Consider the following 21,116-nt stretch of genomic DNA (forward strand, 5'->3'; position numbering starts at 1 on the left):
CACCACCATAATTACCACCAAAGCAACAGGAACTCAGATCAACAGGGAGTTATTCCTGACATCATTTTAAATAGTGTTACGGGTCCAACAAGTCAAGAAAAACATGGAATGTTGAAAAGGAATTAGAATTAAAAGAAAGATTTTTAAAAGTTTTAAAACAAAGAGATGAAAACTAGAATCTATGGATAGAAATTGCGGAGAGAAAAAAATAGATCCTTTGTAATGTAAAAATCTCCTCATTATACGAGTAAATAAAATAGGCTACCTTGGAATATATGAAGGTTTCCATTCCTCTAGATCTTCAAGTGAAGGCTAAATAATAATTAACAAGAAACTGATAGTATCTCTTCTCTTTTCCAAGTCTGAGATTCTATAATCTTCCTTCCCTCTCTTGATGAAGTAAATAACTTCTCATTTTGTCAAAAGACTCAGGCACCCAAAATGTTTGTGGCAGCTCTTTTTGTTGTAGCTAGAAACTGGAAGATGAATGGATGTCCATCAGTTGGAGAATGGTTGGGTAAATTGTGGTATATGAAGGTTATGGAATATTATTGCTCGGTAAGAAATGACCAGCAGGAGGAATATAGAGAGGCCTGGAGAGACTTAAATCAACTGATGCTGAGTGAAATGAGCAGAACCAGAAGATCACTGTACACTTCAACAACAATACTGTATGAGGATGTATTCTGATGGAAGTGGAAATCTTCAACATAAAGAAGATCCAACTCACTTCCAGTTGATCAATGATGGACAGAGGTAGCTACACCCAGAGAAGAAACACTGGGAGGGGAATGTAAATTGTTAGCACTAATATCTGTCTGCCCAGGTTGCATGTACCTTCGGATTCTAATGTTTATTGTGCAACAAGAAAATTATATTCACACACATGTATTGTACCTAGACTATATTGTAACACATGTAAAATGTATGGTATTGCCTGTCGTCGGGGGGAGGAAATAGAGGGAGGGGGGGTAATTTGGAAAAATGAATACAAGGGATAATATAATATATATATATATATATATATATATATATATATATATATATATATAAAAAGACTCAGGAACCCATAAAAAACAAATATATTACACCCCAGGGGTCATTTAAAAGGATTTCTTTTATCATGAAGACCATATGACATATGAGTCCCATTCCTTCCAGGAAAATGATTGAAGGTTTATAACTATTTTTTCCTTTGTACATCTATTTGTATGCATATCTGTCTGTACAGTATTTAGTGAAGATATCATTCTAGGCATGTTGTGCAAAGGTGTAGAAAACAGAGAAAAAGCACAGTGAAAAAATTGCCCTTTAATTCTTTAGGGCACTATTAGCATCTTTCATCTTTCAAGTAGAGAGGAACAGGTTTGATCAATGGCCTTATGTAGCAACCCAGAATTGAGCTGGGAAAGGCCTTTGGCTGGTAGCTGAGGTTACAGTTTGCAATTTTGAAAGATTTTGCTGGTGGGAGAACTGAGTATTGAAAAGCTAATGAGAGGTGTGAGGCTTTTCTTGATTAGTGGATAAGTATGATGCCCTTTAGCATGCAAGTAGATCTAGGTCTGAATGTTCCTAGTGAATTGGGACTGATCTTGTTGGACCCTTATTATCATGTCCCAGAAATTTGTGGCTCCCTTGAATTTAAGAGCTGGGGATAGATTACACTGAACAAAACCAGGGTTCCGATTGAAATCCAATCTTATCTGTAGATCATGGAGTATTTATTAAGTGTCTTCTATGTGCCAGGGAACAAAGAGAAAATATATCTATATGTTTGTCCTTTCCTCCCATTCCATTCTCTCTCCCTTTCTCTCTCTTTTTCTCTATCTTCCCCCCTCTCAGTTTGTCCATCATTTGACTTTTTAAGTCAAAAAGTGGCAACTACCTCATGTATCCCAAATTTGCTGATAATTTATTGGAAAGCATGGACAACACATTGGAAGAGAGAATCCAAAGCCTAAAGAACTTTATGGGTTAGAACAATGGGCAAGAACTTACAACATGAAATGTAATAGGAATAAAATGATGTCAAAATTATAATATTATAATTATTAGGTGGGAGAGGTATGGCTTGAAAATTGTCGAAAAAAAATCTATTTTAGTGGATCACAAGTTCAATATGAATCAACAATATAAGAAAGAAGTTCCAAATAGCTAATATGATCTTAAGGTCCATTAATCCAGAATTAGGATTATGATGAATTTGTATACTGAATCTAGATCAAATTTCTAGGTTCTTTGTTTGTTTTTTATTTAATTAATTACTTTTCCATTAAAATATGATTTCATTCCCATTAAGAAGGAAAAATGATCCCTTTTCTAAACATTGAGAGTCAAGCAACATAAACTCAAGTATTACCTATGGACAACAAAAAATGTTTCAGTTAAAACTCTGAATCTGTCAGTTCTTTGTGTATAAAGAGCAGTACTATGTTTCATCATTAGTCTTATTTAATCATAGTTGATCAGTGAAATGATCACAGCTCCCAAATCTTTCTTTCTTTTAAATTTTTGGAAAAAAAAAGTTTTAATTTTATTATTGGGGTAAAACAAGGTTTTCTGTAATGCTGTATATAAAATATGAAGGCAAAGATTTTATACTATATTGCTGTTGCATAAATTGTTGTCCTTGTTCTGATGAGGTCTAGATTTGGGGTACCTAAATGAAATTAGAGTTTAGTTGAAGTGTCAGGTTCCGAGTACAGGAGTCAAATAGAGCTCCCCTGCAACCCCTTTGGATTTGGAGCAAGGATAAGGAATTAAATGAAGTCTAATAGTGGCTCAAGAATCTGCTGTAAAGGAAATTACAGACGCGAAAACCTAAATTGATAAAAGAGGTTTATTAGGGGGGTTTGAAGGTAAGATTATAATCTAGTTAGTAAAAGATGAAGGTAGAGATAAGAAGGCATGAGAAACAGGATTCCATTGTGCAGGGAGTCATTGGTGCCATGCATGCTGCTGCAATGTGTAGAATCTCTGCAAAGAGAGGACTCTAGTTTGGCTGTTTTGTAATGAGAGATTTAGGTAAAGGGGCCCATGGGTGAAGTCCAAGTTGGCTGGGTTTTAGCTAGGGCTAGAATTTGCTTAGTGGGGGTTGGGAAACCTGAGAAGATCATTAGAATGTGGGCTTGGACAGTCCATGTTGCCTCAGATTCCATGGGGGCTAGGTGAGCCTGGATCTCCTATTGGAATTCAAAGGGGTGCTTTTGACCAGGATTTATAGGTAAAAGGTCCTAGCTTCTTGAATTGATAATGTATCAAGTAGGAGGGGTTGGGAATCAGAAAGGAATAAATCAATCTGAAAGGACAAGTTTCCTGGACAAGGTCCCTTTAAGAAAGGGACCACAACCTATTTCAGTTCTGCTCACATCCCTCTGCATGAGTTCATACAAATCTTTCCAGGTTTCTCAGAAACTGTTTCCTTCATCATTTCTCATACTACAGATTCATGTGTCATAATTTGTCCAGGCATTCCCCCATTGATAGTGGTGCTACAATTTAGGAAGGACATGGATATGTTGGAATGTGTCCAGCAGCCTGAAGAAGAGATTTATTGGGAGAGGAAAGGTGGCTCTTTTTACATGTTTGAAAAGGCAGAATGTGGAAGAGAAATTACAATTGACAGGTGTGTAGTGGTATCTCAAAGTTGTCTTAATTTGCATTTCTCTGATCAGTAGTGATTTGGAACACTCTTTCATATGAGTGGATATAGTTTCAATTTCATCATCTGAAAATTGTCTGTTCATATCTTTTGACCATTTATCAATTGGAGAATGATTTGATTTCTTACAAATTAGGGTCAATTCTCTCTATATTTTGGAAATGAGGCCTTTATCAGAACCTTTAAGTGTAAAAATATTTTCCCAATTTGTTACTTCCCTTCTAATGTTATTTGCATTAGTTTTGTTTGTACAAAAGCTTTTTAATTTGATGTAATCAAAATCTTCTATTTTGTGATCAATAATGATCTCTAGTTCTCCTTTGGTCCCAAATTTCTTCCTCCTCCACAAGTCTGAGAGGTAGATTATCCTCTGTTCCTCTAATTTATTTCTGATCTTGTTCTTCATGCCTAAATCTTGGACCCATTTTGATCTTATCTTACTATGTGGTGTTAAGTGTGGGTCCATGCCTAGTTTCTGCCATACCAATTTCAAGTTTTTCCAGCAGTTTTTGTCAAATAATGAATTCTTATCCCAAAAGTTGGTGTCTTTGGGTTTGTCAAACACTAGATTGATATAGTTTTACCCTATTTTGTCCTGTGTACCTAATTTCTTCCACTGATCAACTAGTCTATTTCTTAGCCAATACCAAATGGTTTTGGTGACTGCTGCTATCTAATATAGCTTTAGATCAGGTACAGCTACGCCACCTTCATCTGACTTTTTTTCCATTAATTCCCTTGAAATTATCGACCTTTTATTCTTCCATATGGATTTTGTTGTTCTTTTTTTCTAGGTCATTAAAATAGTTTCTTGGGTGTCTGATTGATATAGCACTAAATAACTACATTAATTTGGGAGTGTTGTCATCTTTATTATATTCGCTCGGCCTATCCAAGGGAACTGAATGTCTTTCCAATTATTTAAATCTGATTTTATTTTTGTGGCAAGTATTTTGTAATTTTGCTCATATAATTCCTGACTTTTCTTTGGTAGATGAATTCCCAAATATTTTATACTCTCGACATTTGTTTTAAAAGGAATTTCTCTTTGTAGCTCTTGCTGTTGCATTTTGTTGGTGATATATAAAAATGCTAAGGATTTATGTGGATTTATTTTGTATCCAGCAACTTTGCTAAAGTTGTGAATTATTTGTAATAACTTTTTATTAGAATCTCTGGCGTTCTCTAAGTATACCATCATATCATCTGCAAAGAATGACAGTTTGATTTCCTCATTACCTACTCCTATTCCTTTAATGTCTTTCTCGACTCTTATTGCTGAGGCTAGCCTTTCTAATAAAATATTGAATAATAATGGTGATAGTGGGCAACCTTGTTTCACTCCTGATCTTACTGGGAAACGTTCCATTTTATCTCCATTACATATTATGCTTACTGACAGTCTCAAATATATGCTACTGACTATTTTAAGGAATAGTCCATTTATTCCTACACTCTCAAGCGTTTTTAGTAGGAATGGATGTTGTATTTTATCAAATGCTTTTTCTGCATCTATTAAGATGATCATATGGTTTTTATTAATTTGATTATTAATATGGTCAAATATACTAATAGTTTTCCTAATATTAAACCAGCCCTGCATTCCTGGTATAAATCCTACTTGATCATAGTGTATTATCCTGGGGATGACTTTCTGAAGTCTTTTGCTAATATCTTATTTAAGATTTTAGCATCAATATTCATTAAGGAAATTGGTCTATAGTTTTCTTTCTCCATTTTCAACCTACCTGATTTAGGTATCAGTACCATGTCCGTGTCATAAAAGGAGTTTGGTAGGACTCCTTCATTCCCTATTTTTAAAAATAGTTTATATAACATTGGGGCTAATTGTTCTTTAAATGTTTGGTAGAATTCACATGTAAATCCATATGGTCCTGGGGTTTTTTTTCCTGGGGAGCTGATTAATAGCTTGTTCTATTTCTTTTTCTGAAAGGGGACTATTTAAGCAGTTTATCTCCTCCACTGTTAATCTAGGAAGCCTATATTTTTGGAGGTAGTCATCTTTTCACTTAAGTTATCAAATTTATTGGCATAAATTTGGCCAAAGTAATGTGAATTGTTAAATATGTCAGTTAAGGGACAGATTGTAGAAACACGAACAGTTTTAAAGACAATGGTAAAAGTATGTCAATATTCCAAAATTTCTGGCATACAAGTAAAGCAGGAAGCAATAGGGTAAATGATTGCTCAGAAACCACATGCTAATAAAATGTAAAAAATAATAAATAGAATATCATTTATTAAATATATCAATACATTAATACAATAAATACATCAATACATTAGATACATCATTTACATTTTTGAAATACATCAATACATTAGAAATCAGACTAAAGAAGTTATAAAAACCAAATTATATTCTGAGGAAGGCCATGGTACTCCATCCCCTCTTCATTACAAGTATGGAGGACTAAGTGTGAAAAAATACATACAGTTTTTTCATGTGTTGGATTAGGAGGGGATGAAAAAGACCTAGTTGAGAAGTGCAGGTGGCATGTTAACAAAAAAGAGCCACAATGAATTATTTTAAGAAGAATAGATTTTTCTCCTACTGAGTTGCCAGAATCTTATGAATTCTCTGGTAACAGTGAAGGGGTGGTTCCTGTCTGAAATCTCTCTATTTCATCATATTCTGTTTCTCTTTAATATGACTTTTCTGATGAGTAATAAGGACAGACCTCATACTAAAGCCTTTCCCACACTCTTTACATACAAAAGGTTTCTCTCCATTATGAGTTCTCTGATGAACAGTAAGGCATCCTCGATGTCTGAAGACTTTTCCACATTCTTACATTCAAAGGATCTCTGTCCAGTATGAAATCTTTGATGACACATGAGGTATCCTCTCTGGTTGAAGCCTTTTTCACATGGCTTACATACAAAGGGTTTTTCTCAAGTATGAACTCTCTGATGATAAGTGAGGCTGTGCTTCTGACTTAAACCTTTCCCACATTCGTTACATACAAATGGTTTCTCTCCAGTGTGAGTTCTCTGATGTACAGTAAGCTTTCCTCTCTCACTGAAGGCTTTTCCACATTCTTTACATTCAAAGGGTTTCTCTCCAGTGTGAATTCTCTGATGTACTGTAAGGCACCATCGACGGCTGAAGGCTTTTCCACATTCATTACATTCAAAGGGTTTCTCTCCAGTGTGAGTTCTCTGATGTACAATAAGATATCCTCTCTCACTGAAGGCTTTTCCACATTCATTACATACAAAGGGTTTCTCTCCAGTGTGAGTTCTCTGATGTACATTAAGGCTTCCTCGATGGCTGAAGGCTTTTCCACATTCTTTACATTCAAAGGGTTTCTCTCCAGTGTGAATTCTCTGATGTACATTAAGGCTTCCTATTTGGCTGAAGGCTTTTCCACATTCATTACATTCAAAGGGTTTCTCTCCAGTGTGAGTTCTCTGATGTACAATAAGATATCCTCTCTCACTGAAGGCTTTTTCACATTCATTACATACAAAGCGTTTCTCTCCAGTGTGAATCCTCTGATGCACAATAAGGCTTCCTCGACGGCTGAAGGCTTTTCCACATTCATTACATACAAAGGGTTTCTCTCCAGTGTGAGTTCTCTGATGTACATTAAGCCTTCCTATTTGGCTGAAGGCTTTTCCACATTCCTTACATAGGAAGGGTTTCTCTCTAGTATGAACTCTCTGATGAATACTGAGATTGTACTTCTGACTAAAACCTTTCCCACATTCTTTACATACAAATGGTTCCTCTCCAGTGTGAGTTCTCTGATGTGCAGTAAGGAAATCTTGATGACACCCACTGGAGTTTCTGCTCTTGGGACTCCAGGCTCTTTGTTGCTTCTCCAACACAGAGATCAGATCCAGTGTGGAAACAGGAATCCCCACAGAGATCAAGTTCTGGTAGTTTTCCAGCATCACATACTTGTGCAGGGCTCTCTGGGCAGGATCCAGAAGTCTCCACTCCTCGCTGGTGAAGTCCACAGCCACATCCCAGAACGTCACCGGTTCCTGAATGGGGGCCATGAGAAAGCCAGAAGTCACAGCCTCCTTGGGCTCCATCTGCTGCCTGGGGATGAGCAGAGTCTTCACAGGTCGGAGGGAGTTCTCCACTGAACTCACCAATCCTGTCACTTGATCTGCTGAGTGTAGGGCTTCACATCCAGGCCCTCACTTGGGCACCAAATATAGTATACTTTCTTGAACCTCCAAATGGAGGTGACAAAATACAGTATTCTTTCTAGAGGCACACACTGATTGCCAAAAGATATTGTCCAGACTAGGTCTCTGGAGGATCTCAGGACCAGCCTTGGTCTTAGTGGAGGAGTGAAGGAGGCAGGAGAGCCATTAGGATGGTCAAAGATGAAGTGTCTCTTTCCAGTCTTCTCATCCCTTAAAAAGCTCACTATGATTACATCAGCACAGCACACTGAGCAAGTGGTAACTAGGGCAGCAGTGCATCCCTCAGCACAATGACTTAACACATTTGTTAAGTATAAGTACCCTGCTGTTGACATGTAAACAGAACACTGGTGGTCAGGCCCTCCTTGACTTCTCAGGAAAGGTGAGAACACCAAAAGGAGCTGGGAAGATAACCAGACGTTGTAATCAGGTTCCCTCTGGCCTGAAGGCTCTTATATATTACCCAGAGTTCTCCCACTCTCTGTGGCCCTCTGCCAATCAACATAATTATAAGTAGATGAAATGTCTGTAGGCATCAGCTTAGGGCCGGCTCCTGCACTTGGAACCCTCCACCTGGAATAAATCTAGTTGGAAGACCTCAAGTGTTTTGAGGGAACAGATCCTTCTCTTTCACAATAATCAAGAACCACAAGCTCCCAGGGAGCATGGCAAGTCAAACCTCTGCCCTGAGCCTGGGCCACAAGTCATCCCCCTGGTATTCCTTGAAGGATGGAGGTCTCAAAGCACTGCCAGGGCTACCAGCCACTGCCAACTACCCGACCTCACGCTGGCAGACTCCGAGCCCAGGAAGAACAGCATCCCCAGGACCTCTGGCTCCTTGTAGCCCAAACCTCCCCAGTGACCAGCAGGACGGCAGCCTGTGGGGAGGGCTCAGCCACAGCCAGTGAAGTCCCGGGACAATGGGAAGACCCACAACCTGGCTCAGCACTGTCCCCTGAGAGAAGTTGATGTCACCTTGGCCTCTGGCCCTTCCCTCTGCTGGGACCCCGAGGTGTGTGGTCCCCCCCTTTTCTCCAAGCCTGTCTGTGAGCCAAATTCACAGCAGGAGTGGGCCACTCCCAATAAAATGTTCACAACTTTTATACATTTCAGACAAAGAACCTCCAAAATCCCACAGTCTATATGTTGTGATTGGTCACATAAGTCTGTATTCTCCTACTTGGTCAGTGGAATGTAATAGATAAGGTGACATCTAGCTTCTTTGATTTTAGTCCCTTCTTTGGACAGTGGAATGTAGTCCAGGCTTATCTAAAATCCTGTGACTGGGCCCTATAGGCTTGATCTACTTTAGCTAACACTCTCTGATCAATATGTACTTAATCTATAAATTCTTCACTTTTCTACATAATCCCTCCTCTTACATATATATATATTTCCTCTTGAAGAACTTACATTGTGGTGAAATTCAATTAACATCTCTACACATGGCTTGTTATTCTCCTCTTCTGGATCATCCCCTGCTACTGCCTCCCATTCCTCTTTCTGTAAAAACATTATTTTAATGGCAAGTCTTGTATGTAAGATTTTTTTTTCTAATTTTATTTTTTTATTTACAAGACATATGCATAGGTAATTTTTCAGCATTAGCAATTTCAAAACCTTTTATTCCAACTTTTCCACTCCTTCCCCCCCCCTTACCCCAGATGGCAGGTTGACCAATTCATGTTACATATGTAAAAGTATAAGTTAAATACAATATATGTATACATGTCCAAACAGTTATTTTGCTGTACAGAAAGAATCGGACTTGGAAACAATGTACAACTAGCCTGTGAAGGAAATAAAAAATGCAGGCGGACAAAAATAAAGGGATTGGGAATTCTATGTGGTCATCTCCCAGAGTTCTTTCGCTGGGTGTGGCTGGTTCAATTCATTACTGCTCTATTGGAACTGATTTAGTTCATGTCATTGTTGATGATGGCCTCGTCCATCAGAATTGGGCATCATATAGTATTGTTGTTGAAGTATATAATGATCTCCTGGTCCTCCTCATTCCACTCAGCATCAGTTCATGTCAGTCTCTCCAGGCCTTTCTATAATCATCCTGTTGGTCATTTCTTATGGAACAATAATATTCCATAATATTCTTATACCACATTTTATTCAGCCATTCTCCAATTGATGGGCATCCACTCAGTTTCCTATTTCTGGCCACTATAAAGAGGGCTGACACAAACATTCTTGCACTGTATGTAAGGTGCTTGATAGTGGTCTTTGAATTATTTTTGTTACCAATGTAACATTATACAGGGTAAACATAGTGGGAACAGAATAATACCACTGATTGCAATGTCTATACCATGACAGCTGTTTCCACCAGCTACCATCAGACTAAGACCACCAGCTATTTGTGAAGGGAGATTTCTAAACTTGTACAGCCACATGAACTATCTTGCAAATGCCCTCAGTAATTTATTTTACTATTTGTCGGTTGTCATCAATTTGCATACAACAAGTGGACGGTTTTGTTTCCCATGGACCCCTCCTTCCTCTGCTAACAGATAATCTAAAACTAATCTATGTTATAAAACCACTTTTCTTGTTTGAGTGACTTGATTGACTAATAGATCAAGGGCTGTTAGGATTACCAGGTGAGAACTCAGGTTGTCTGGACAGTGACAAGGTGAGAACTCAGGTTGTCTGGACAATGACAAGGTGAGAACTCAGGTTGACTTGACTTTGGTTCGGGCCTTTAAAGGGAGTTTACACCTTAGGAATTCTAAGAGTAGGAAGTTCATTGGTGGAAGTATTTCCCCACGCCCCATTGAGTTCTCACATTTCTATTCTCTGGGAGGATAAAAGAAGGGCAGCATTGGGTGTGAGAGAATTGACTCTGGGCTGAAAGGACAAGAGCTGGAGGAGATTCAGAGCTCCCAAGAAACCTGCGCACAGAAGGAAAAGATTTTATAGATCTCCTCCCAGAGAAGGATTAAAATTGAGTAGCCGACTGGACCCTCACAATTCAAGAACATTACAAAAGGTCTAGCAGTTTGGTTAGTGGTTGCCTCTAAGGCTGCTTGCTGTTGAATTAATATAATATATATTAATATAAAATAATATTATAATATATTAACATATTATATTGACATTAATATATTATAATATATATTAATATAATACATTAATATTATATGTAATATATATGCATATATATATATGTGTGTGTGTGTGTGTGTGTGTCCAATATCCCCAACCACCATCTTGGGCCCAAATTCCTTGATAATTTGTGCTGGGAGCCAGGCATCTCCCCATTCATTATCATGACCAGGTTGTCCTCATTACCCCCTAATGAATGCTGGTGGACACAATTAAGCACTGATCCATCATTACAAACAGTATTTAACTTGCTCCATCAATGATCACCACAGTCTATAATATCTTCTCTCTCTGGTTGACATGTAAAAGTCCATTCACACTTACTCTCTCCTATCCATGGCCCTGCACCTGTTTGATTTAGGCAATGCCCCAATAAGGTATCTCAGATAAATATCGCTAACAAGATTTTATGTGCAGAGTTCCTTTTCAATGTTTGTCTCAGCTTCTTCTCTGGATTCAGTTTGTAAGTTCACACCCTTGGAGTGTCCTTTGGGCCTTTAATTCTGGTATGCTCAGTCCATCCTCTTTCCTCTATAGCACTGCTATATGTGATGTCAAGAGGATCTGGAACAGTCCTTCCCAGGTCGGGGTAGGTTTGTCCTCCTTCCACGTCGGAACCATGACCCAGTGACACTTTTGAGGAGGGACAGAATGAAACAAGAGTGCAAAACACTCAGGAAGACTTAGATACAATGATTCAAAGGGAAGTGAATGGAACCTGGGAAACATTGTACATCATGAAGAGCAATATTGTACAATAAGGGAATGTAGCAATTTTCAGCAACACTATGATCCATGACATTTTGCAAGGACTAATGATGAAAAAGTATCCATTATGACACACACACACACAAAAACCACCTAATATTATCTGACTACTAATTGAGGAATGCTATTTTTATTTTCTTTCTTTGTTTCTTTCTTTTCTTTTACAGAATAACTAAAATGGAAATTTTTACATGATTCCACATGTATAAATAATATCTAAATGCTTATAAAGTCAAGGAGTGAGCAGCATAAAGAAAGATGGAAAATAGGAGCTGGAACACAAAACTTTAAAAAGGATTTGTAATTTTAGCATGCAAATGGAAACAATAAAATGTTAAATGTTGACGGATTCACTGTTAAATATTTTAGGAAATAAAAATAATCTTAAACAATATAGTTAAAACACCTGCTAACCTATTCATAAGTGGTCTGATGTGTCTCTATGGTTCTGTAGTACAAAGGAAATAGAAGGAATATTTTAACACCAGATCAGAGTTTTGTGATTCTTTATACCTCACATAACTTTGCTCTACTGAAAAGTTAAGAAAAGAATACCTTGAAGGAGGAAGTTCATAAGAACCCAATAGGCCTGAGTTGCTACTACTAGAAATTAAAAATAAGAAAACCTTTTAGAGGACCCAATCTACATGATGTCTGAACCCACATTTGAACTCAGGTCTTGACTCCAGAGCTGATCCCTTATCCTCTGAACCAGCAGCAACCCAGCTAGTTCCTAGAAAAACTCATAATCTGACAATGTGAATTGTGTAAGGACTGTTTTTGAGATGCTTAATTCTGGATAGCAGATGCACTTCCCAGGTGCTAAGGGAAATTAATTTAGACTCTTGAGATATTCTGAAATGACTTATCACCACCTCCATCACAACCATCACCACAATTACCACCACAGCAACAGGAACTCAAATCAACAGAGAGTTATTCCTGACATCACTTTGAATAGTGTTATGTGTCCAACAAGTCAAGAAAAACATGGAATGTTGAAAAGGAATTAGATTTAAAAGAAAGTTTTTTAAAAGTTTTAAAACAGAGAAAAACTAGAATCTATGGATAGAAATTGCAGAGAGAAAAAAAGTAGATTCTTTGTAATGTAAAAATCTCCCCATCATTTGAGTAAGTAAAATAGGCTACCTTGGAATATATGAAGCTTTCTGTTCTTCTAGATCTTCAAGTGAAGGCTAAATAATAATTTATCAAGGAACTGATAGTATCTCTGCTCTTTTCCAACTCTGACATTGTAAAATCTTCCTTCCCACTCTTGATGAAGTAAATGACTTCTCATTTTGTCAAAAGACTCATGCATCCATTAAAAACAAATATATTACACCCCGGGGGTCATTTAAAATTATTTCTTTTATCATGAAGACTATAGGACATATGAGTCCCATTCCTTCCAGGAAAATGATTGAAGGTTTATAACTATTGTTTCCTTTGTGCATCAATTTGTATGCATATTTGTCTGTGCAGTATTTAGTGAAGATATCATTCTGGGCATGTAGTGCAAAGGTGTAGAAAACAGAGAAAAAATTGGCCCTCTTGAATTCTTTAGGGCACAATTAGCATCTTTCATCTTTCAAGTAGAGAGGAACAGGTTTGATCAATGGCCTTATGTAGCAACCCAGAATTGAGCTGGGAAAGGCTCATGGCTGGTGGCTGAGGTTAAAGTTTGCAATTTTGAAAGAATTTGCTGGTGGGAGAACTGAGTATTGAAAAGCTAATGAGAGATATGAGGCTTTTCTTGATTAGTGGATGAGTATGATGCCCTTTAGCATGGAAGCAGATCTAGGTCTGAATGTTCCAAGTTAATTGGGGCCGATCTTGTTGGACCCTTATTATCATGTCCCAGAAGTTTGTGGCTCCCTTGAATTTAAGAGCTGGGGATAGATTACACTGAACAAAACCAGGGTTCTGATTGAAATCCAATCTTATCTGTAGATCATGGAGTATTTATTAAGTGTCTTCCATGTGCCAGGCAACAAAGAAAATATGTATCTATATATTTGTCCTTTCTTCCCATTCCATTCTCTTTCCCTTTCTCTCTTTTTTTCTCTGTCTTCCCCCTCTCACTTTGTCCATCATTTGATTTTTTTAAGTCAAAAAGCAGCAATTAGCTGATGCATCCCAAATTTTGCTGATAATTTATTGGAAAGCATGGACAACATATTGGAAGGGAGAATCAAAAGCCTAAAGAACTTTGTGGGTTACAACAATGGGCAAGATCTTACAACATGAAATGTAATAGGAATAAAATGATGTCAAAATTATAATATAATTATTAGGTGGGAGAGGTATGGCTTGAAAATTGTCGAAAAAAAATCTATTTTAGTGGATCACAAGTTCAATATGAATCAACAATATAAGAAAGAAGTTCCAAATAGCTAATATGATCTTAAGGTCCATTAAAGCAAACACTAAATCCAGAATTAGGATTATGATGAATTTGTATACTGTATTCAGATCAAATTTCTGCGTGCTTTATTTTGTTTTTTTTTTAAATTAATTACTTTTCCATAAAAAATATGATTTCATTCCCATTAAGAAGAAAAAAATGATCCCTTTTGTAAACATTGAGAGTCAAGCAACATAAACTCAAGTATTACCTATGGACAGCAAAAAATGTTTCAGTTAAAACTCTGAATCTGTCAGTTCTTTGTGTATAAAGAGCAGTACTAGGTTTCATCATTAGTCTTATTTAATCATAGTTGATCAGTGGAATGATCACTGCTACCAAAACTTTCTTTCTTTTAAATTTTTGAAAAAAAAGTTTTAATTTTATTATTGGGGTAAAATAAGGATTTCTGTAACATTGCATGTACAATATGATGGCAAAGATTTTATACTATATTGCTGTTGCATAAATTGTTGTCCTTGTTCTGAAGAGATCTAGATTTGGGGTACCTAAATGAATTTAGAGTTTACTTGAGGTCTGGTGGCAGGGTTGGAGTACAGGGTGTCAAATAGAGCTCTCCTGCAACTCCTTTGGATTTGGCGCTAGGATAAAGAATTTAATGAAATCTAATAGTGGCTCAAGAGTCCCCTATAAAGGAATTTATGGACCCGAAAACTTAAACTGATAAAATAAGTTTATTATGGCGTTTGAAGGTAAGATTATGGTCTAGTTAGTAAGAGGTGAATGTAGAGATCAGAAGGCATGAGGAACGAGATTCCAGTGGGCAGAGAGAGAGTCATTGGTGCCACACATGATGCTGGAATGTGTAGAACCTCTGCAAAGAGAGGACACTAGCTTGGCTCTTTTGTACTGAGAGATTTAGCTAAAGGGGCTCGTGAGTGGAGTCCCAAGTTGGTTCCTGGCTGGGTTTCATAGAGGGCTAGAATTTGCTTGGTATAGATTGAGAAACCTGAGAAGATGATTAGAATGGGGGCTGAGACAGGCCAAGTTGGCTCAGATCCCATGGGGGCTGGAATAGCCTGGATCTCCTATTGGAATTCAAAGGGGTACCTTTGAGCAGGATTTGTGGATCAAATGTCCTAGCTTCATGAATTGATAGTGCAATAGCTAGGAGGGGTTGGGAATCAGAAAGGAATAAATTAATCTGAAAGGACTAGTTTCTTAAAGGGACCACAACCTGGATTGGTTCTGCTTACATCCCTCTGCATCAGTTCATACAAATCTTTCCAGGTTCCTCAGAAACTTTTTCATTCATCATCTTTCATAGCACAACATTATTTTATCAGACTCATGTATCATAATTTGTCCAGGCATTCTCCTACTGATAGTGGTGCTACAATTTAGGAAGGACGTGAATATCTCAGAATCTGTCCAGCAGCCTGAAGAAAAGAAGAGGAGAGGTGGCTCTCTTGAGTTATTTGAAGAAGCAGCATGTGGAAGGGAAATTACAATTGTTTTATTTATCCATAGAGCTAAGAACCATAACCTATGCATGAAAATTGCTGAGAGGAAGAGTTTGATTCCTCTTAATGTAAAATTTCCTAATAATAAAAGCAAATATCAAAGTGGAATGAATTATGTCAAGAAGCAATGCTATGGCATATGAATGAATTGGAATAATGTCACAATTTGTTTGATTGACGATTTCTTTCCTATTCTCCTTTTCCCTTCAAACTCTCCCATTATCAGTTCTTTTCTTTTTCTTTTCTTTTTTTTATGAGTCCTTTCTTTTCATTGGCCAAAATATATGAGATTCAATTTCAGTTTTTGTCCTTGCAAGGAGGGATTTAATGTATTTATTCAAGAATTGACTTATTTGATCTCTTTGTTGTCCAAGGAATTTCCTTTTTTTTTTTTAAAGGAAATTAATATATATGTGTGTGTGTATATATCTATCTATCTATCTATCTATCTATCTATAGATAGATAGATATAGATATATACACACACACATATATATATATCAGAAATGCTAATCACTTACTTCACAGATGACAACATAAATTAAATAATGATCAATTCAGACAGCACTGCAAAAGTTTATTTTAAATGGAAAATGAAATAGTGAAATGTTAAATATGTCAGTCAAGGGACAGATTGTAGAAACAGGAACACTTTTAAAGACTATGGAAAAAGTGTGTCAATATTCCAAAATTTCTGGCAGATAAAGCAGGTACCAATAGTATAAATTATTGCTCAAAAGCCATATACTAATAAAATGTAAAAAATAATAAACAGAATATCATTTATTAAATATATCAGTACATTACTACAATAAATACATCAATACATTAGATACATCGATTACATTTTTGAAATACATCAATACATTAGAAATCAGACTAAAGAAGCTATAAAAACCAAATCAAATTCTGAAGGAAGACCATGGTACTCCATCCCCTCTTCTTTACAAGTATGGTTAGTGTGAAATAATATATACAATGTCAGTTTTTCCATGTGTGGGATTTGGAGGGGAACAAAAAAGCCCAGGTTGAGAAGTGCAGGTGACATGTTAACCAAAAGAACCCCAATGAATTATTTTACAAAGATAGCTGTTTCTCCTAATGAGCTGCCAAAATCATAAAAATTACTGTTAACAGTGATGGTTGGTTCCGGTCTTAAATCTCTCTATTTCAACAAATGTTGTTTCTCTTTAGTATGAATTTTGTGATGGGTAATAAGGCTAGACCTCTTACTAATTACACTCATTATGTGCAAAGGATTTCTCTCTAGTATGAATTCCCTGATGATAAGTGAGATGGTGTCTCTTTGTAAGACTTTTCCCACATTCCTTACATACATGGTTTCTCTCCAGTGTGAGTTCTCTGATGTACAATAAGACATCTTCTCTCACTGAAGGCTTTTCCACATTCATTACATACAAAGGGTTTCTCTCCAGTGTGAGTTCTCTGATGTACAGTAAGGTGTCCTCTCTTACTGAAGGCTTTTCCACATTCATTACATACAAAGGGTTTCTCTCCAGTGTGAGTTCTCTGATGTACAGTAAGGTGTCCTCTCTTACTGAAGGCTTTTCCACATTCATTACATACAAAGAGTTTCTCTCCACTGTGAATCCTCTGATGTACAGTAAGGCTCCTTTTGTGGCTAAAGATTTTTCCACATTCACTACATACAAAGGGTTTCTCTCCAGTATGAACTCTGCGGTGAATAGTGAGATAGCTGCTCTGACTAAAACCTTTTCCACATTCCTTACATAGAAAGGGTTTCTCTCCAGTGTGAATTCTCTGATGTACATTAAGGGTTCTTTTATAGCTGAAGGCTTTTCCACATTCATTACATACAAAGAGTTTCTCTCCAGTGTGAATCCTCTGATGTGCAGTAAGGCTTTTTTTGTGGCTAAAGATTTTTCCACATTCACTACATACAAAGGGTTTCTCTCCAGTGTGAATTCTCTGATGTACAATAAGGTTTCCTTTATGGCTAAAGGCTTTTCCACATTCATTACATACAAAGAGTTTCTCTCCAGTGTGAATCCTCTGATGTACAGTAAGGCTTTTTTTGTGGCTAAAGATTTTTCCACATTCACTACATACAAAGGGTTTCTCTCCAGTATGAACTCTGTGATGATTAGTGAGACTGTATTTCTCACTAAAACCTTTCCCACATTCCTTGCATACAAATGGTTTCTCTCCAGTATGAACTCTTTGATGAGTAGTGAGATGGTGTCTCACAGTAAAACCTTTCCCACATTCCTTACATACAAATGGTTTCTCTCCAGTGTGAGTTCTCTGATGTGCAATAAGGCACTGTCTCTGGGTGAAGACTTTTCCACATTCGTTACATTCAAAGGGTCTCTCTGCAGTATGAACTCTCTGATGAATATTGAGACTGTTCCTCCAATTAAAACCTTTCCCGCATTGCTTGCACACAAATGGTTTCTCTCCAGTATGAACTCTTTGATGAGTAGTGAGATGGTGTCTCATAGTAAAACCTTTCCCACATTCCGTACATACAAATGGTTTCTCTCCAGTGTGAGTTCTCTGATGTGCAATAAGGCACTTTCTTTGGGTGAAGACTTTTCCACATTCGTAACATTCAAAGGGTCTCTTTGCAGTATGAACTCTCTGATGATAAGTGAGACTGTGCTTCCAATTAAAACCTTTCCCACATTGCTTGCACACAAAAGGTTTCTCTCCAATGTGAGTTCTCTGATGTTCAGTAAGGAAATCTTGATGAGACCCACTGGAATCTCTGCTCTTGGGACTTGATGTTCCTTCTTGCTCCTTCAACACACAGATCAGATCCAGTCTGGAAACAGGAATCCCCACAGAGAGCAGGTTCTGGTAGTTCTCCATCATCACATTCCTGTGCAGGGCCCTCTGGGCAGGATCCAGAAGCCTCCACTCCTCACTGGTGAAGTCCACAGTCACATCCTGGAAGGTCACGGGTTCCTGAGTTGGGGCCATGAGAAAGCCGGAAGTCACAGCCTCCTTGGGCTCCATCTGCTGCCTGGGGATGAGCAGAGTCTCCACAGGTCTGGGGGCTTCTCCAGTGAACTCGCCACTCCTGTCAGTTGAGCTGCTGAGTGTAGGGCTTCAGGTCCAGGGCCTCACTTGGGGGCCAAATATAGTGAGCCTCCAAATTGGGTTAAATAAATACACTAGGCTTTCTAGAGGCCCACACTGGGTGCCAAAGTGTAGTGTCCGGACTAGCTCTCTGGAGGATCTCCAGACCAGCCTTGGTCTTAGTGGAGGAGGGAGGGAGGCAGGAGAGCCACCAGGACAGTCCAAGATGAAGTGTCTCTTTCCAGTCTTCTCAGCCCTTAAATACCTCAGCATGATTACATCAGCACAGCACACTGAGCAAGTGGTAACTAGGGCAGCAGTGCATCCCAGAGCACATTGTGTTAACACTTTTGTTAAGTATAAGTACCCTGCTGTTTACATGTAAACAGAACACAGGTGGTTACTCCCTCATTGACTTCTCCTGAGAGGTGAGAACACCAAAGAGAGGTGGGAAGATAATCAGTCATTGTCATCTGATTCCCTCAGGCCTGAAGGCTCTTATACCTTACCCAGAATTCCCCCCCTCTGAGGCCCTCTGCCAATCAACACAAACACAAGTAGATGAAATGTCTCTTGGCATCAGCTTAGGGCGGGCTCCAGCACTTGGAACCATCCACCTGGGACAAATCTAGTTGGAAGACCGCAAGTGTTTGGAGGGAACAGATCCTTCTCTTTCCCAGTAATCAAGAACCACCAGCTCCCAGGGAGCCAGGCAAGTCTCACCCCTGCCCTGGGCCTGAGTCATCCCCCCAGTGTCCCTTGAGGAGGGGGGGGCTCAAGCACTGCCAGGGAAGCCCCGGGACAATGGGAAGCCCCACAGCCCGGCTCAGCCCCGGCCCCCGAGAGAGGCTGAGGTCACCTTGGCCTCTGGCCCTTCCCCCTGCCGGGACCCCGAGGTGTGCGGTCCCCCCCTTTCCCCACCCCCAGCAATGACCCTCCAAGGGGCTGGGCCAACGCTTCTTGGAGGAGGAGCCACGGGCTGGGCCGGGCCAGGAGAGGGCTTCCGAGCCGGACAGAGGATGCAGGAGTGACCGGAGAAGAATTGGGGGCGGGGGACCCCGAGACAGGAGACCAAAGCTGCAGCAACGACAGGACGCCACGTGGGGGAGGGGAGAGAGGGCAAGGAGAGGAGGCGGCAGGGGCACAGCCGCTGTGGGGGAGGGGGTGCTCCTGAAAGGGGCGGTGGCAGGACCCGAGGAGGGAGGGGAGGCTGCGGGCGATGGGGGGGCTTCACACACACTCACAGGCACCTCACGAACGCTAGTACTGGCGCACACTCAGGAGCTTGTACACACGCACTGTGTACACACGCGCACGTACGAGACACCATGGCCACAGACAAACTTCAAGTAGGGGTGCTCAGCTGTGCCCACGCGCGTGCGCACTGTCAGGTCCCAAGCCAGGGGACCCTCCTCCTGCCCGAAGCTAACAGAGGGAGCCGGGGCCACGCGTGCGCAGTGACACAAACCGCAGGGCTCGCTCAGTCCGGGGATTTGGAAAGGTTTTCTTCAGGCCCACAATTCAGCCCGCGGCTTTCCGGAATTGTCGTCCGGCGGTCACGGGCGCACAGGCTGCTGGGAAACCTTAGCTTCGGTCACCCCGGCGTTTGTGGGCAAGCTCCCGGCTCTGCTTGTCAGGGGCGGCCCCGACTTCCCCCGGCTTTCCTCGAGGAGCCAACGGCTTTCACTTGGGCGGCCGGGGTCTCTGTGGGCGGGATCCGCCAGCCCGAGGAAGTCACCGCCGGCGGCGCCTCCGGCTTCTCCCTCCCTTCGCCGGGGTCGCGGCTGTTTGGGGTCTGTAAGGGGGAGCTCCGAGCCCCTTCCCCTTCTCTCCTCCGCCTCCCCCGGTACACAACAGGCGTTTAATAAAGGTTCCCTGACTTGGAGCTGCTCGCCTGGGACAGGCCTCGCCTCTGCCCGCAGCTCTGCGGAGACAATGGAGGCCCGGGAAGCTGCGCTGGAAGCTGAAGCCCGTGGCCGGAGTTGAGCAGGCGGAGCCTCCCAGGCTTGGGGAGCAGGAGAAAGAATGCTTGGGATGGAGAGATGACATGGGTTCTTCATGGGACAGGAGGCTGGAGCCCCTGGACGGAAGAGTCCCTGTGGGGAGTGAAATAGGAGGAGAGAGGAAGGGCTTTGAAGGAGCAGAGGGGAGGCCCTGCCATGTGTTTAGAGACAGAGGTCGTTGGACAGGACTGGAGCAGTGCTTTAGGGAAATCCCTGAAATGACTGAACGGAGGATGGATGGGAGGAGGGAAAGGCCCATCAGCAAGAGATTGCAGGAATCTAGGGAGGAAGGGAGGACGAGCGTCAGAGCAGAGAAGAGGATTTACTGGAGAAATGCCACAAGGACAAAATCAGTTTAATTCTGGTATGCTCAGTCCATCCTCTTTCCCATATAGCATTACTGTATCTGATGTCAAGAGGATCTGGAG

General features: G+C 40.0%; 1 gene segment (V, D, J or C); it reads right to left on the reverse strand.

Annotated features, from left to right (window-relative positions):
• Positions 1–21,116, reverse strand: part of LOC141556155 (immunoglobulin lambda variable 9-49-like) — a 1,090,947-nt gene that overhangs the window by 250,233 nt on the left and 819,598 nt on the right.

This window comes from Sminthopsis crassicaudata, chromosome 1 (genome assembly GCF_048593235.1).
Source record: "Sminthopsis crassicaudata isolate SCR6 chromosome 1, ASM4859323v1, whole genome shotgun sequence".
In the NCBI taxonomy this organism is placed as follows: Eukaryota; Metazoa; Chordata; class Mammalia; order Dasyuromorphia; family Dasyuridae; genus Sminthopsis; species Sminthopsis crassicaudata.